General features: G+C 51.4%; 51 non-coding genes across 51 annotated transcripts; all 51 read left to right on the top strand.

The window, feature by feature from the left end:
• Positions 1-29: 29 nt before the first annotated feature.
• On the top strand, positions 30-101 carry Trnag-ucc (transfer RNA glycine (anticodon UCC)). Its single transcript has one exon. It is a non-coding gene; the product is annotated as a tRNA-Gly (tRNA).
• Positions 102-271: 170 nt separating this feature from the next.
• Positions 272-343, top strand: Trnag-ucc (transfer RNA glycine (anticodon UCC)). Its single transcript has one exon. It is a non-coding gene; the product is annotated as a tRNA-Gly (tRNA).
• Positions 344-513: 170 nt separating this feature from the next.
• On the top strand, positions 514-585 carry Trnag-ucc (transfer RNA glycine (anticodon UCC)). The gene has a single exon. It is a non-coding gene; the product is annotated as a tRNA-Gly (tRNA).
• Positions 586-755: 170 nt separating this feature from the next.
• On the top strand, positions 756-827 carry Trnag-ucc (transfer RNA glycine (anticodon UCC)). The gene has a single exon. It is a non-coding gene; the product is annotated as a tRNA-Gly (tRNA).
• A 170-nt stretch (positions 828-997) lies between these two features.
• Positions 998-1069, top strand: Trnag-ucc (transfer RNA glycine (anticodon UCC)). The gene has a single exon. It is a non-coding gene; the product is annotated as a tRNA-Gly (tRNA).
• A 170-nt stretch (positions 1070-1239) lies between these two features.
• Positions 1240-1311, top strand: Trnag-ucc (transfer RNA glycine (anticodon UCC)). The gene has a single exon. It is a non-coding gene; the product is annotated as a tRNA-Gly (tRNA).
• A 170-nt stretch (positions 1312-1481) lies between these two features.
• On the top strand, positions 1482-1553 carry Trnag-ucc (transfer RNA glycine (anticodon UCC)). Its single transcript has one exon. It is a non-coding gene; the product is annotated as a tRNA-Gly (tRNA).
• Positions 1554-1723: 170 nt separating this feature from the next.
• On the top strand, positions 1724-1795 carry Trnag-ucc (transfer RNA glycine (anticodon UCC)). The gene has a single exon. It is a non-coding gene; the product is annotated as a tRNA-Gly (tRNA).
• Positions 1796-1965: 170 nt separating this feature from the next.
• Trnag-ucc (transfer RNA glycine (anticodon UCC)) lies at positions 1966-2037 on the top strand. The gene has a single exon. It is a non-coding gene; the product is annotated as a tRNA-Gly (tRNA).
• A 170-nt stretch (positions 2038-2207) lies between these two features.
• On the top strand, positions 2208-2279 carry Trnag-ucc (transfer RNA glycine (anticodon UCC)). The gene has a single exon. It is a non-coding gene; the product is annotated as a tRNA-Gly (tRNA).
• Positions 2280-2449: 170 nt separating this feature from the next.
• On the top strand, positions 2450-2521 carry Trnag-ucc (transfer RNA glycine (anticodon UCC)). Its single transcript has one exon. It is a non-coding gene; the product is annotated as a tRNA-Gly (tRNA).
• A 170-nt stretch (positions 2522-2691) lies between these two features.
• On the top strand, positions 2692-2763 carry Trnag-ucc (transfer RNA glycine (anticodon UCC)). The gene has a single exon. It is a non-coding gene; the product is annotated as a tRNA-Gly (tRNA).
• Positions 2764-2933: 170 nt separating this feature from the next.
• Positions 2934-3005, top strand: Trnag-ucc (transfer RNA glycine (anticodon UCC)). The gene has a single exon. It is a non-coding gene; the product is annotated as a tRNA-Gly (tRNA).
• Positions 3006-3175: 170 nt separating this feature from the next.
• Positions 3176-3247, top strand: Trnag-ucc (transfer RNA glycine (anticodon UCC)). The gene has a single exon. It is a non-coding gene; the product is annotated as a tRNA-Gly (tRNA).
• A 170-nt stretch (positions 3248-3417) lies between these two features.
• Positions 3418-3489, top strand: Trnag-ucc (transfer RNA glycine (anticodon UCC)). The gene has a single exon. It is a non-coding gene; the product is annotated as a tRNA-Gly (tRNA).
• Positions 3490-3659: 170 nt separating this feature from the next.
• Trnag-ucc (transfer RNA glycine (anticodon UCC)) lies at positions 3660-3731 on the top strand. Its single transcript has one exon. It is a non-coding gene; the product is annotated as a tRNA-Gly (tRNA).
• A 170-nt stretch (positions 3732-3901) lies between these two features.
• On the top strand, positions 3902-3973 carry Trnag-ucc (transfer RNA glycine (anticodon UCC)). The gene has a single exon. It is a non-coding gene; the product is annotated as a tRNA-Gly (tRNA).
• Positions 3974-4142: 169 nt separating this feature from the next.
• On the top strand, positions 4143-4214 carry Trnag-ucc (transfer RNA glycine (anticodon UCC)). Its single transcript has one exon. It is a non-coding gene; the product is annotated as a tRNA-Gly (tRNA).
• A 170-nt stretch (positions 4215-4384) lies between these two features.
• On the top strand, positions 4385-4456 carry Trnag-ucc (transfer RNA glycine (anticodon UCC)). Its single transcript has one exon. It is a non-coding gene; the product is annotated as a tRNA-Gly (tRNA).
• A 170-nt stretch (positions 4457-4626) lies between these two features.
• On the top strand, positions 4627-4698 carry Trnag-ucc (transfer RNA glycine (anticodon UCC)). The gene has a single exon. It is a non-coding gene; the product is annotated as a tRNA-Gly (tRNA).
• A 170-nt stretch (positions 4699-4868) lies between these two features.
• On the top strand, positions 4869-4940 carry Trnag-ucc (transfer RNA glycine (anticodon UCC)). The gene has a single exon. It is a non-coding gene; the product is annotated as a tRNA-Gly (tRNA).
• A 170-nt stretch (positions 4941-5110) lies between these two features.
• On the top strand, positions 5111-5182 carry Trnag-ucc (transfer RNA glycine (anticodon UCC)). The gene has a single exon. It is a non-coding gene; the product is annotated as a tRNA-Gly (tRNA).
• Positions 5183-5352: 170 nt separating this feature from the next.
• Trnag-ucc (transfer RNA glycine (anticodon UCC)) lies at positions 5353-5424 on the top strand. Its single transcript has one exon. It is a non-coding gene; the product is annotated as a tRNA-Gly (tRNA).
• Positions 5425-5594: 170 nt separating this feature from the next.
• On the top strand, positions 5595-5666 carry Trnag-ucc (transfer RNA glycine (anticodon UCC)). Its single transcript has one exon. It is a non-coding gene; the product is annotated as a tRNA-Gly (tRNA).
• Positions 5667-5836: 170 nt separating this feature from the next.
• Positions 5837-5908, top strand: Trnag-ucc (transfer RNA glycine (anticodon UCC)). Its single transcript has one exon. It is a non-coding gene; the product is annotated as a tRNA-Gly (tRNA).
• Positions 5909-6078: 170 nt separating this feature from the next.
• Trnag-ucc (transfer RNA glycine (anticodon UCC)) lies at positions 6079-6150 on the top strand. Its single transcript has one exon. It is a non-coding gene; the product is annotated as a tRNA-Gly (tRNA).
• A 170-nt stretch (positions 6151-6320) lies between these two features.
• Trnag-ucc (transfer RNA glycine (anticodon UCC)) lies at positions 6321-6392 on the top strand. Its single transcript has one exon. It is a non-coding gene; the product is annotated as a tRNA-Gly (tRNA).
• A 170-nt stretch (positions 6393-6562) lies between these two features.
• On the top strand, positions 6563-6634 carry Trnag-ucc (transfer RNA glycine (anticodon UCC)). The gene has a single exon. It is a non-coding gene; the product is annotated as a tRNA-Gly (tRNA).
• Positions 6635-6804: 170 nt separating this feature from the next.
• Trnag-ucc (transfer RNA glycine (anticodon UCC)) lies at positions 6805-6876 on the top strand. Its single transcript has one exon. It is a non-coding gene; the product is annotated as a tRNA-Gly (tRNA).
• Positions 6877-7046: 170 nt separating this feature from the next.
• On the top strand, positions 7047-7118 carry Trnag-ucc (transfer RNA glycine (anticodon UCC)). Its single transcript has one exon. It is a non-coding gene; the product is annotated as a tRNA-Gly (tRNA).
• Positions 7119-7288: 170 nt separating this feature from the next.
• Trnag-ucc (transfer RNA glycine (anticodon UCC)) lies at positions 7289-7360 on the top strand. The gene has a single exon. It is a non-coding gene; the product is annotated as a tRNA-Gly (tRNA).
• Positions 7361-7530: 170 nt separating this feature from the next.
• Positions 7531-7602, top strand: Trnag-ucc (transfer RNA glycine (anticodon UCC)). The gene has a single exon. It is a non-coding gene; the product is annotated as a tRNA-Gly (tRNA).
• A 170-nt stretch (positions 7603-7772) lies between these two features.
• Positions 7773-7844, top strand: Trnag-ucc (transfer RNA glycine (anticodon UCC)). Its single transcript has one exon. It is a non-coding gene; the product is annotated as a tRNA-Gly (tRNA).
• A 170-nt stretch (positions 7845-8014) lies between these two features.
• On the top strand, positions 8015-8086 carry Trnag-ucc (transfer RNA glycine (anticodon UCC)). Its single transcript has one exon. It is a non-coding gene; the product is annotated as a tRNA-Gly (tRNA).
• A 170-nt stretch (positions 8087-8256) lies between these two features.
• Positions 8257-8328, top strand: Trnag-ucc (transfer RNA glycine (anticodon UCC)). Its single transcript has one exon. It is a non-coding gene; the product is annotated as a tRNA-Gly (tRNA).
• Positions 8329-8498: 170 nt separating this feature from the next.
• On the top strand, positions 8499-8570 carry Trnag-ucc (transfer RNA glycine (anticodon UCC)). The gene has a single exon. It is a non-coding gene; the product is annotated as a tRNA-Gly (tRNA).
• Positions 8571-8740: 170 nt separating this feature from the next.
• Trnag-ucc (transfer RNA glycine (anticodon UCC)) lies at positions 8741-8812 on the top strand. Its single transcript has one exon. It is a non-coding gene; the product is annotated as a tRNA-Gly (tRNA).
• A 170-nt stretch (positions 8813-8982) lies between these two features.
• On the top strand, positions 8983-9054 carry Trnag-ucc (transfer RNA glycine (anticodon UCC)). The gene has a single exon. It is a non-coding gene; the product is annotated as a tRNA-Gly (tRNA).
• A 170-nt stretch (positions 9055-9224) lies between these two features.
• On the top strand, positions 9225-9296 carry Trnag-ucc (transfer RNA glycine (anticodon UCC)). Its single transcript has one exon. It is a non-coding gene; the product is annotated as a tRNA-Gly (tRNA).
• A 169-nt stretch (positions 9297-9465) lies between these two features.
• Positions 9466-9537, top strand: Trnag-ucc (transfer RNA glycine (anticodon UCC)). Its single transcript has one exon. It is a non-coding gene; the product is annotated as a tRNA-Gly (tRNA).
• A 170-nt stretch (positions 9538-9707) lies between these two features.
• On the top strand, positions 9708-9779 carry Trnag-ucc (transfer RNA glycine (anticodon UCC)). Its single transcript has one exon. It is a non-coding gene; the product is annotated as a tRNA-Gly (tRNA).
• A 170-nt stretch (positions 9780-9949) lies between these two features.
• Positions 9950-10021, top strand: Trnag-ucc (transfer RNA glycine (anticodon UCC)). The gene has a single exon. It is a non-coding gene; the product is annotated as a tRNA-Gly (tRNA).
• Positions 10022-10191: 170 nt separating this feature from the next.
• Trnag-ucc (transfer RNA glycine (anticodon UCC)) lies at positions 10192-10263 on the top strand. Its single transcript has one exon. It is a non-coding gene; the product is annotated as a tRNA-Gly (tRNA).
• Positions 10264-10433: 170 nt separating this feature from the next.
• Trnag-ucc (transfer RNA glycine (anticodon UCC)) lies at positions 10434-10505 on the top strand. The gene has a single exon. It is a non-coding gene; the product is annotated as a tRNA-Gly (tRNA).
• Positions 10506-10675: 170 nt separating this feature from the next.
• Trnag-ucc (transfer RNA glycine (anticodon UCC)) lies at positions 10676-10747 on the top strand. The gene has a single exon. It is a non-coding gene; the product is annotated as a tRNA-Gly (tRNA).
• Positions 10748-10917: 170 nt separating this feature from the next.
• Trnag-ucc (transfer RNA glycine (anticodon UCC)) lies at positions 10918-10989 on the top strand. Its single transcript has one exon. It is a non-coding gene; the product is annotated as a tRNA-Gly (tRNA).
• A 170-nt stretch (positions 10990-11159) lies between these two features.
• On the top strand, positions 11160-11231 carry Trnag-ucc (transfer RNA glycine (anticodon UCC)). Its single transcript has one exon. It is a non-coding gene; the product is annotated as a tRNA-Gly (tRNA).
• A 170-nt stretch (positions 11232-11401) lies between these two features.
• On the top strand, positions 11402-11473 carry Trnag-ucc (transfer RNA glycine (anticodon UCC)). Its single transcript has one exon. It is a non-coding gene; the product is annotated as a tRNA-Gly (tRNA).
• Positions 11474-11643: 170 nt separating this feature from the next.
• Positions 11644-11715, top strand: Trnag-ucc (transfer RNA glycine (anticodon UCC)). Its single transcript has one exon. It is a non-coding gene; the product is annotated as a tRNA-Gly (tRNA).
• Positions 11716-11885: 170 nt separating this feature from the next.
• On the top strand, positions 11886-11957 carry Trnag-ucc (transfer RNA glycine (anticodon UCC)). Its single transcript has one exon. It is a non-coding gene; the product is annotated as a tRNA-Gly (tRNA).
• A 170-nt stretch (positions 11958-12127) lies between these two features.
• Trnag-ucc (transfer RNA glycine (anticodon UCC)) lies at positions 12128-12199 on the top strand. The gene has a single exon. It is a non-coding gene; the product is annotated as a tRNA-Gly (tRNA).
• The last annotated feature ends 10 nt before the right edge of the window (positions 12200-12209 follow it).

Raw genomic sequence — 12209 nt, 5'->3', positions numbered from 1 at the left:
TGTAGAGGAAATGTGTCAGTCGTTCCGTCGCGTCGGTGGTATAACGGTTAGCATAGCTGCCTTCCAAGCAGTTGACCCGGGTTCGACTCCCGGCCGACGTAAGTCATTTTTACATACACCGCCACCCTGGAGTTGGACGTGGCTTAATGGAAAGTTCCGGAAATACCGCGTTCTCGCGGCCTATTCTTTTACCTCGGGAAGTTCCTATTCCCTCTCGCTTTCATCTGTTTCTTTTCCGTTTTTGTAGAGGAAATGTGTCAGTCGTTCCGTCGCGTCGGTGGTATAACGGTTAGCGTAGCTGCCTTCCAAGCAGTTGACCCGGGTTCGACTCCCGGCCGACACAAGTCATTTTTACATACACCGCCACCCTGGAGTTTGGCGTGGCTTAATGGAAAATTCCGGAAATACCGCGTTCTCGCGGCCTATTCTTTTACCTCGGGAAGTTCCTATTCCCTCTCGCTTTCATCTGTTTCTTTTCCGTTTTTGTAGAGGAAATGTGTCAGTCGTTCCGTCGCGTCGGTGGTATAACGGTTAGCATAGCTGCCTTCCAAGCAGTTGACCCGGGTTCGACTCCCGGCCGACGCAAGTCATTTTTACATACACCGCCACCCTGGAGTTGGGCGTGGCTTAATGGAAAGTTCCGGAAATACCGCGTTCTCGCGGCCTATTCTTTTACCTCGGGAAGTTCCTATTCCCTCTCGCTTTCATCTGTTTCTTTTCCGTTTTTGTAGAGGAAATGTGTCAGTCGTTCCGACGCGTCGGTGGTATAACGGTTAGCATAGCTGCCTTCCAAGCAGTTGACCCGGGTTCGACTCCCGGCCGACGCAAGTCTTTTTTACATACACCGCCACCCTGGAATTGGGCGTGGCTTAATGGAAAGTTCCGGAAATACCGCGTTCTCGCGGCCTATTCTTTTACCTCGGGAAGTTCCTATTCCCTCTCGCTTTCATCTGTTTCTTTTCCGTTTTTGTAGAGGAAATGTGTCAGTCGTTCCGTCGCGTCGGTGGTATAACGGTAAGCATAGCTGCCTTCCAAGCAGTTGACCCGGGTTCGACTCCCGGCCGACACAAGTCATTTTTACATACACCGCCACCCTGGAGTTGGGCGTGGCTGAATGGAAAGTTCCGGAAATACCGCGTTCTCGCGGCCTATTCTTTTACCTCGGGAAGTTCCTATTCCCTCTCGCTTTCATCTGTTTCTTTTTCGTTTTTGTAGAGGAAATGTGTCAGACGTTCCGTCGCGTCGGTGGTATAACGGTTAGCATAGCTGCCTTCCAAGCAGTTGACCCGGGTTCGACTCCCGGCCGACACAAGTCATTTTTACATACACCGCCACCCTGGAGTTTGGCGTGGCTTAATGGAAAATTCCGGAAATACCGCGTTCTCGCGGCCTATTCTTTTACCTCGGGAAGTTCCTATTCCCTCTCGCTTTCATCTGTTTCTTTTCCGTTTTTGTAGAGGAAATGTGTCAGTCGTTCCGTCGCGTCGGTGGTATAACGGTTAGCATAGCTGCCTTCCAAGCAGTTGACCCGGATTCGACTCCCGGCCGACGCAAGTCATTTTTACATACACCGCCACCCTGGAGTTGGGCGTGGCTTAATGGAAAGTTCCGGAAATACCGCGTTCTCGCGGCCTATTCTTTTACCTCGGGAAGTTCCTATTCCCTCTCGCTTTCATCTGTTTCTTTTCCGTTTTTGTAGAGGAAATGTGTCAGTCGTTCCGTCGCGTCGGTGGTATAACGGTTAGCATAGCTGCCTTCCAAGCAGTTGACCCGGGTTCGACTCCCGGCCGACGCAAGTCATTTTTACATACACCGCCACCCTGGAGTTGGGCGTGGCTTAATGGAAAGTTCCGGAAATACCGCGTTCTCGCGGCCTGTTCTTTTACCTCGGGAAGTTCCTATTCCCTCTCGCTTTCATCTGTTTCTTTTCCGTTTTTGTAGAGGAAATGTGTCAGTCGTTCCGTCGCGTCGGTGGTATAACGGTTAGCATAGCTGCCTTCCAAGCAGTTGACCCGGGTTCGACTCCCGGCCGACGCAAGTCATTTTTACATACACCGCCACCCTGGAGTTGGGCGTGGCTTAATGGAAAGTTCCGGAAATACCACGTTCTCGCGGCCTATTCTTTTACCTCGGGAAGTTCCTATTCCCTCTCGCTTTCATCTGTTTCTTTTCCGTTTTTGTAGAGGAAATGTGTCAGTCGTTCCGTCGCGTCGGTGGTATAACGGTTAGCATAGCTGCCTTCCAAGCAGTTGACCCGGGTTCGACTCCCGGCCGACGCAAGTCATTTTTACATACACCGCCACCCTGGAGTTGGGCGTAGCTTAATGGAAAGTTCCGGAAATACCGCGTTCTCGCGGCCTATTCTTTTACCTCGGGAAGTTCCTATTCCCTCTCGCTTTCATCTGTTTCTTTTCCGTTTTTGTAGAGGAAATGTGTCAGTCGTTCCGTCGCGTCGGTGGTATAACGGTTAGCATAGCTGCCTTCCAAGCAGTTGACCCGGGTTCGACTCCCGGCCGACGCAAGTCATTTTTACATACACCGCCACCCTGGAGTTGGGCGTGGCTTAATGGAAAGTTCCGGAAATACCGCGTTCTCGTGGCCTATTCTTTTACCTCGGGAAGTTCCTATTCCCTCTCGCTTTCATCTGTTTCTTTTCCGTTTTTGTAGAGGAAATGTGTCAGACGTTCCGTCGCGTCGGTGGTATAACGGTTAGCATAGCTGCCTTCCAAGCAGTTGAACCGGGTTCGACTCCCGGCCGACGCAAGTCATTTTTACATACACCGCCACCCTGGAGTTGGGCGTGGCTTAATGGAAAGTTCCGGAAATACCGCGTTCTCGCGGCCTATTCTTTTACGTCGGGAAGTTCCTATTCCCTCTCGCTTTCATCTGTTTCTTTTCCGTTTTTGTAGAGGAAATGTGTCAGTCGTTCCTTCGCGTCGGTGGTATAACGGTTAGCATAGCTGCCTTCCAAGCAGTGGAGCCGGGTTCGACTCCCGGCCGACGCAAGTCATTTTTACATACACCGCCACCCTGGAGTTGGGCGTGGCTTAATGGAAAGTTCCGGAAATACCGCGTTCTCGCGGCCTATTCTTTTACCTCGGGAAGTTCCTATTCCCTCTCGCTTTCATCTGTTTCTTTTCCGTTTTTGTAGAGGAAATGTGTCAGTCGTTCCGTCGCGCCGGTGGTATAACGGTTAGCATAGCTGCCTTCCAAGCAGTTGACCCGGGTTCGACTCCCGGCCGACGCAAGTCATTTTTACATACACCGCCACCCTGGAGTTGGGCGTGGCTTAATGGAAAGTTCCGGAAATACCGCGTTCTCGCGGCCTATTCTTTTACCTCGGGAAGTTCCTATTCCCTCTCGCTTTCATTTTTTTCTTTTCCGTTTTTGTAGAGGAAATGTGTCAGTCATTCCGTCGCGTCGGTGGTATAACGGTTAGCATAGCTGCCTTCCAAGCAGTTGACCCGGGTTCGACTCCCGGCCGACGCAAGTCATTTTTACATACACCGCCACCCTGGAGTTGGGCGTGGCTTAATCGAAAGTTCCGGAAATACCGCGTTCTCGCGGCCTATTCTTTTACCTCGGGAAGTTCCTATTCCCTCTCGCTTTCATCTGTTTCTTTTCCGTTTTTGTAGAGGAAATGTGTCAGACGTTCCGTCGCGTCAGTGGTATAACGGTAAGCATGGCTGCCTTCCAAGCAGTTGACCCGGGTTCGACTCCCGGCCGACGCAAGTCATTTTTACATACACCGCCACCCTGGAGTTGGGCGTGGCTGAATGGAAAGTTCCGGAAATACCGCGTTCTCGCGGCCTATTCTTTTACCTCGGGAAGTTCCTATTCCCTCTCGCTTTCATCTGTTTCTTTTCCGTTTTTGTAGAGGAAATGTGTCAGTCGTTCCGTCGCGTCGGTGGTATAACGGTTAGCATAGCTGCCTTCCAAGCAGTTGACCCGGATTCGACTCCCGGCCGACGCAAGTCATTTTTACATACACCGCCACCCTGGAGTTGGGCGTGGCTTAATGGAAAGTTCCGGAAATACCGCGTTCTCGCGGCCTATTCTTTTACCTCGGGAAGTTCCTATTCCCTCTCGCTTTCATCTGTTTCTTTTCCGTTTTTTAGAGGAAATGTGTCAGTCGTTCCGTCGCGTCGGTGGTATAACGGTTAGCATAGCTGCCTTCCAAGCAGTTGACCCGGGTTCGACTCCCGGCCGACGCAAGTCATTTTTACATACACCGCCACCCTGGAGTTGGGCGTGGCTTAATGGAAAGTTCCGGAAATACCGCGTTCTCGCGGCCTATTCTTTTACCTCGGGAAGTTCCTATTCCCTCTCTCTTTCATCTGTTTCTTTTCCGTTTTTGTAGAGGAAATGTGTCAGTCGTTCCGTCGCGTCGGTGGTATAACGGTTAGCATAGCTGCCTTCCAAGCAGTTGACCCGTGTTCGACTCCCGGCCGACGCAAGTCATTTTTACATACACCGCCACCCTGGAGTTGGGCGTGGCTTAATGGAAAGTTCCGGAAATACCGCGTCCTCGCGGCCTATTCTTTTACCTCGGGAAGTTCCTATTCCCTCTCGCTTTCATCTGTTTCTTTTCCGTTTTTGTAGAGGAAATGTGTCAGTCGTTCCGTCGCGTCGGTGGTATAACGGTTAGCATAGCTGCCTTCCAAGCAGTTGACCCGGGTTCGACTCCCGGCCGACGCAAGTCATTTTTACATACACCGCCACCCTGGAGTTGGGCGTGGCTTAATGGAAAGTTCCGGAAATACCGCGTTCTCGCGGCCTATTCTTTTACCTCGGGAAGTTCCTATTAACTCTCGCTTTCATCTGTTTCTTTTCCGTTTTTGTAGAGGAAATGTGTCAGTCGTTCCGTCGCGTCGGTGGTATAACGGTTAGCATAGCTGCCTTCCAAGCAGTGGAGCCGGGTTCGACTCCCGGCCGACGCAAGTCATTTTTACATACACCGCCACCCTGGAGTTGGGCGTGGCTTAATGGAAAGTTCCGGAAATACCGCGTTCTGGCGGCCTATTCTTTTACCTCGGGAAGTTCCTATTCCCTCTCGCTTTCATCTGTTTCTTTTCCGTTTTTGTAGAGGAAATGTGTCAGTCGTTCCTTCGCGTCGGTGGTATAACGGTTAGCATAGCTGCCTTCCAAGCAGTGGACCCGGGTTCGACTCCCGGCCGACGCAAGTCATTTTTACATACACCGCCACCCTGGAGTTGGGCGTGGCTTAATGGAAAGTTCCGGAAATACCGCGTTCTCGCGGCCTATTCTTTTACCTCGGGAAGTTCCTATTCCCTCTCGCTTTCATTTTTTTCTTTTCCGTTTTTGTAGAGGAAATGTATCAGTCGTTCCGTCGCATCGGTGGTATAACGGTTAGCATAGCTGCCTTCCAAGCAGTTGACCCGGGTTCAACTCCCGGCCGACGCAAGTCATTTTTACATACACCGCCACCCTGGAGTTGGGCGTGGCTTAATGGAAAGTTCCGGAAATACCGCGTTCTCGCGGCCTATTCTTTTACCTCGGGAAGTTCCTATTCCCTCTCGCTTTCATCTGTTTCTTTTCCGTTTTTGTAGAGGAAATGTGTCAGTCGTTCCGTCGCGTCGGTGGTATAACGGTTAGCATAGCTGCCTTCCAAGCAGTTGACCCGGGTTCGACTCCCGGCCGACGCAAGTCAATTTTACATACACCGCCACCCTGGAGTTGGGCGTGGCTTAATGGAAAGTTCCGGAAATAACGCGTTCTCGCGGCCTACTCTTTTACCTCGGGAAGTTCCTATTCCCTCTCGCTTTCACCTGTTTCTTTTCCGTTTTTGAAGAGGAAATGTGTCATTCGTTCCGTCGCGTCGGTGGTATAACGGTTAGCATAGCTGCCTTCCAAGCAGTTGACCCGGATTCGACTCCCGGCCGACGCAAGTCATTTTTACATACACCGCCACCCTGGAGTTGGGCGTGGCTTAATGGAAAGTTCCGGAAATACCGCGTTCTCGCGGCCTATTCTTTTACCTCGGGAAGTTCCTATTCCCTCTCGCTTTCATCTGTTTCTTTTCCGTTTTTGTAGAGGAAATGTGTCAGTCGTTCCGTCGCGTCGGTGGTATAACGGTTAGCATAGCTGCCTTCCAAGCAGTTGACCCGGGTTCGACTCCCGGCCGACGCAAGTCATTTTTACATACACCGCCACCCTGGAGTTGGGCGTGGCTTAATGGAAAGTTCCGGAAATACCGCGTTCTCGCGGCCTGTTCTTTTACCTCGGGAAGTTCCTATTCCCTCTCGCTTTCATCTGTTTCTTTTCCGTTTTTGTAGAGGAAATGTGTCAGTCGTTCCGTCGCGTCGGTGGTATAACGGTTAGCATAGCTGCCTTCCAAGCAGTTGACCCGGGTTCGACTCCCGGCCGACGCAAGTCATTTTTACATACACCGCCACCCTGGAGTTGGGCGTGGCTTAATGGAAAGTTACGGAAATACCGCGTTCTCGCGGCCTATTCTTTTACCTCGGGAAGTTCCTATTCCCTCTCGCTTTCATCTGTTTCTTTTCCGTTTTTGTAGAGGAAATGTGTCAGTCGTTCCGTCGCGTCGGTGGTATAACGGTTAGCATAGCTGCCTTCCAAGCAGTTGACCCGGGTTCGACTCCCGGCCGACGCAAGTCATTTTTACATACACCGCCACCCTGGAGTTGGGCGTGGCTTAATGGAAAGTTCCGGAAATACCGCGTTCTCGCGGCCTATTCTTTTACCTCGGGAAGTTCCTATTCCCTCTCGCTTTCATCTGTTTCTTTTCCGTTTTTGTAGAGGAAATGTGTCAGTCGTTCCGTCGCGTCGGTGGTATAACGGTTAGCATAGCTGCCTTCCAAGCAGTTGACCCGGGTTCGACTCCCGGCCGACGCAAGTCATTTTTACATACACCGCCACCCTGGAGTTGGGCGTGGCTTAATGGAAAGTTCCGGAAATACCGCGTTCTCGCGGCCTATTCTTTTACCTCGGGAAGTTCCTATTCCCTCTCGCTTTCATCTGTTTCTTTTCCGTTTTTGTAGAGGAAATGTGTCAGTCGTTCCGTCGCGTCGGTGGTATAACGGTTAGCATAGCTGCCTTCCAAGCAGTTGACCCGGGTTCGACTCCCGGCCGACGCAAGTCATTTTTACATACACCGCCACCCTGGAGTTGGGCGTGGCTTAATGGAAAGTTCCGGAAATACCGCGTTCTCGCGGCCTATTCTTTTACCTCGGGAAGTTCCTATTCCCTCTCGCTTTCATCTGTTTCTTTTCCGTTTTTGTAGAGGAAATGTGTCAGTCGTTCCTTCGCGTCGGTGGTATAACGGTTAGCATAGCTGCCTTCCAAGCAGTGGACCCGGGTTCGACTCCCGGCCGACGCAAGTCATTTTTACATACACCGCCACCCTGGAGTTGGGCGTGGCTTAATGGAAAGTTCCGGAAATACCGCGTTCTCGCGGCCTATTCTTTTACCTCGGGAAGTTCCTATTCCCTCTCGCTTTCATCTGTTTCTTTTCCGTTTTTGTAGAGGAAATGTGTCAGTCGTTCCGTCGCGTCGGTGGTATAACGGTTAGCATAGCTGCCTTCCAAGCAGTTGACCCGGGTTCGACTCCCGGCCGACGCAAGTCATTTTTACATACACCGCCACCCTGGAGTTGGGCGTGGCTTAATGGAAAGTTCCGGAAATACCGCGTTCTCGCGGCCTATTCTTTTACCTCGGGAAGTTCCTATTCCCTCTCGCTTTCATCTGTTTCTTTTCCGTTTTTGTAGAGGAAATGTGTCAGTCGTTCCGTCGCGTCGGTGGTATAACGGTTAGCATAGCTGCCTTCCAAGCAGTTGACCCGGGTTCGACTCCCGGCCGACGCAAGTCATTTTTACATACACCGCCACCCTGGAGTTGGGCGTGGCTTAATGGAAAGTTCCGGAAATACCGCGTTCTCGCGGCCTATTCTTTTACCTCGGGAAGTTCCTATTCCCTCTCGCTTTCATCTGTTTCTTTTCCGTTTTTGTAGAGGAAATGTGTCAGTCGTTCCGTCGCGTCGGTGGTATAACGGTTAGCATAGCTGCCTTCCAAGCAGTTGACCCGGGTTCGACTCCCGGCCGACGCAAGTCATTTTTACATACACCGCCACCCTGGAGTTGGGCGTGGCTTAATGGAAAGTTCCGGAAATACCGCGTTCTCGCGGCCTATTCTTTTACCTCGGGAAGTTCCTATTCCCTCTCGCTTTCATCTGTTTCTTTTCCGTTTTTGTAGAGGAAATGTGTCAGTCGTTCCTTCGCGTCGGTGGTATAACGGTTAGCATAGCTGCCTTCCAAGCAGTGGACCCGGGTTCGACTCCCGGCCGACGCAAGTCATTTTTACATACACCGCCACCCTGGAGTTGGGCGTGGCTTAATGGAAAGTTCCGGAAATACCGCGTTCTCGCGGCCTATTCTTTTACCTCGGGAAGTTCCTATTCCCTCTCGCTTTCATCTGTTTCTTTTCCGTTTTTGTAGAGGAAATGTGTCAGTCGTTCCGTCGCGTCGGTGGTATAACGGTTAGCATAGCTGCCTTCCAAGCAGTTGACCCGGGTTCGACTCCCGGCCGACGCAAGTCATTTTTACATACACCGCCACCCTGGAGTTGGGCGTGGCTTAATGGAAAGTTCCGGAAATACCGCGTTCTCGCGGCCTATTCTTTTACCTCGGGAAGTTCCTATTCCCTCTCGCTTTCATCTGTTTCTTTTCCGTTTTTGTAGAGGAAATGTGTCAGTCGTTCCGTCGCGTCGGTGGTATAACGGTTAGCATAGCTGCCTTCCAAGCAGTTGACCCGGGTTCGACTCCCGGCCGACGCAAGTCATTTTTACATACACCGCCACCCTGGAGTTGGGCGTGGCTTAATGGAAAGTTCCGGAAATACCGCGTTCTCGCGGCCTATTCTTTTACCTCGGGAAGTTCCTATTCCCTCTCGCTTTCATCTGTTTCTTTTCCGTTTTTGTAGAGGAAATGTGTCAGTCGTTCCTTCGCGTCGGTGGTATAACGGTTAGCATAGCTGCCTTCCAAGCAGTGGACCCGGGTTCAACTCCCGGCCGACGCAAGTCATTTTTACATACACCGCCACCCTGGAGTTGGGCGTGGCTTAATGGAAAGTTCCGGAAATACCGCGTTCTCGCGGCCTATTCTTTTACCTCGGGAAGTTCCTATTCCCTCTCGCTTTCATCTGTTTCTTTTCCGTTTTTGTAGAGGAAATGTGTCAGTCGTTCCGTCGCATCGGTGGTATAACGGTTAGCATAGCTGCCTTCCAAGCAGTTGACCCGGGTTCAACTCCCGGCCGACGCAAGTCATTTTTACATACACCGCCACCCTGGAGTTGGGCGTGGTTAATGGAAAGTTCCGGAAATACCGCGTTCTCGCGGCCTATTCTTTTACCTCGGGAAGTTCCTATTCCCTCTCGCTTTCATCTGTTTCTTTTCCGTTTTTGTAGAGGAAATGTGTCAGTCGTTCCGTCGCGTCGGTGGTATAACGGTTAGCATAGCTGCCTTCCAAGCAGTTGACCCGGGTTCGACTCCCGGCCGACGCAAGTCATTTTTACATACACCGCCACCCTGGAGTTGGGCGTGGCTTAATGGAAAGTTCCGGAAATACCGCGTTCTCGCGGCCTATTCTTTTACCTCGGGAAGTTCCTATTCCCTCTCGCTTTCATCTGTTTCTTTTCCGTTTTTGTAGAGGAAATGTGTCAGTCGTTCCGTCGCGTCGGTGGTATAACGGTTAGCATAGCTGCCTTCCAAGCAGTTGACCCGGGTTCGACTCCCGGCCGACGCAAGTCATTTTTACATACACCGCCACCCTGGAGTTGGGCGTGGCTTAATGGAAAGTTCCGGAAATACCGCGTTCTCGCGGCCTATTCTTTTACCTCGGGAAGTTCCTATTCCCTCTCGCTTTCATCTGTTTCTTTTCCGTTTTTGTAGAGGAAATGTGTCAGTCGTTCCTTCGCGTCGGTGGTATAACGGTTAGCATAGCTGCCTTCCAAGCAGTGGACCCGGGTTCGACTCCCGGCCGACGCAAGTCATTTTTACATACACCGCCACCCTGGAGTTGGGCGTGGCTTAATGGAAAGTTCCGGAAATACCGCGTTCTCGCGGCCTATTCTTTTACCTCGGGAAGTTCCTATTCCCTCTCGCTTTCATCTGTTTCTTTTCCGTTTTTGTAGAGGAAATGTGTCAGTCGTTCCGTCGCATCGGTGGTATAACGGTTAGCATAGCTGCCTTCCAAGCAGTTGACCCGGGTTCAACTCCCGGCCGACGCAAGTCATTTTTACATACACCGCCACCCTGGAGTTGGGCGTGGCTTAATGGAAAGTTCCGGAAATACCGCGTTCTCGCGGCCTATTCTTTTACCTCGGGAAGTTCCTATTCCCTCTCGCTTTCATCTGTTTCTTTTCCGTTTTTGTAGAGGAAATGTGTCAGTCGTTCCGTCGCGTCGGTGGTATAACGGTTAGCATAGCTGCCTTCCAAGCAGTTGACCCGGGTTCGACTCCCGGCCGACGCAAGTCATTTTTACATACACCGCCACCCTGGAGTTGGGCGTGGCTTAATGGAAAGTTCCGGAAATACCGCGTTCTCGCGGCCTATTCTTTTACCTCGGGAAGTTCCTATTCCCTCTCGCTTTCATCTGTTTCTTTTCCGTTTTTGTAGAGGAAATGTGTCAGTCGTTCCGTCGCGTCGGTGGTATAACGGTTAGCATAGCTGCCTTCCAAGCAGTTGACCCGGGTTCGACTCCCGGCCGACGCAAGTCATTTTTACATACACCGCCACCCTGTAGTTGGGCGTGGCTTAATGGAAAGTTCCGGAAATACCGCGTTCTCGCGGCCTGTTCTTTTACCTCGGGAAGTTCCTATTCCCTCTCGCTTTCATCTGTTTCTTTTCCGTTTTTGTAGAGGAAATGTGACAGTCGTTCCGTCGCGTCGGTGGTATAACGGTTAGCATAGCTGCCTTCCAAGCAGTTGACCCGGGTTCGACTCCCGGCCGACGCAAGTCATTTTTACATACACCGCCACCCTGGAGTTGGGCGTGGCTTAATGGAAAATTCCGGAAATACCGCGTTCTCGCGGCCTATTCTTTTACCTCGGGAAGTTCCTATTCCCTCTCGCTTTCATCTGTTTCTTTTCCGTTTTTGTAGAGGAAATGTGTCAGTCGTTCCGTCGCGTCGGTGGTATAACGGTTAGCATAGCTGCCTTCCAAGCAGTTGACCCGGGTTCGACTCCCGGCCGACGCAAGTCATTTTTACATACACCGCCACCCTGGAGTTGGGCGTGGCTTAATGGAAAGTTCCGGAAATACCGCGTTCTCGCGGCCTATTCTTTTACCTCGGGAAGTTCCTATTCCCTCTCGCTTTCATCTGTTTCTTTTCCGTTTTTGTAGAGGAAATGTGTCAGTCGTTCCGTCGCGTCGGTGGTATAACGGTTAGCATAGCTGCCTTCCAAGCAGTTGACCCGGGTTCGACTCCCGGCCGACGCAAGTCATTTTTACATACACCGCCACCCTGTAGTTGGGCGTGGCTTAATGGAAAGTTCCGGAAATACCGCGTTCTCGCGGCCTGTTCTTTTACCTCGGGAAGTTCCTATTCCCTCTCGCTTTCATCTGTTTCTTTTCCGTTTTTGTAGAGGAAATGTGACAGTCGTTCCGTCGCGTCGGTGGTATAACGGTTAGCATAGCTGCCTTCCAAGCAGTTGACCCGGGTTCGACTCCCGGCCGACGCAAGTCATTTTTACATACACCGCCACCCTGGAGTTGGGCGTGGCTTAATGGAAAGTTCCGGAAATACCGCGTTCTCGCGGCCTATTCTTTTACCTCGGGAAGTTCCTATTCCCTCTCGCTTTCATCTGTTTCTTTTCCGTTTTTGTAGAGGAAATGTGTCAGTCGTTCCGTCGCGTCGGTGGTATAACGGTTAGCATAGCTGCCTTCCAAGCAGTTGACCCGGGTTCGACTCCCGGCCGACGCAAGTCATTTTTACATACACCGCCACCCTGGAGTTGGGCGTGGCTTAATGGAAAGTTCCGGAAATACCGCGTTCTCGCGGCCTATTCTTTTACCTCGGGAAGTTCCTATTCCCTCTCGCTTTCATCTGTTTCTTTTCCGTTTTTGTAGAGGAAATGTGTCAGTCGTTCCGTCGCGTCGGTGGTATAACGGTTAGCATAGCTGCCTTCCAAGCAGTTGACCCGGGTTCGACTCCCGGCCGACGCAAGTCATTTTT

This window comes from Argiope bruennichi, chromosome 4 (assembly GCF_947563725.1).
Source record: "Argiope bruennichi chromosome 4, qqArgBrue1.1, whole genome shotgun sequence".
NCBI lineage: Eukaryota > Metazoa > Arthropoda > Arachnida > Araneae > Araneidae > Argiope > Argiope bruennichi.
The sequence above is the reverse complement of the archived record's forward strand: the minus strand, read 5'-3'. Positions and strand labels throughout refer to the sequence as shown.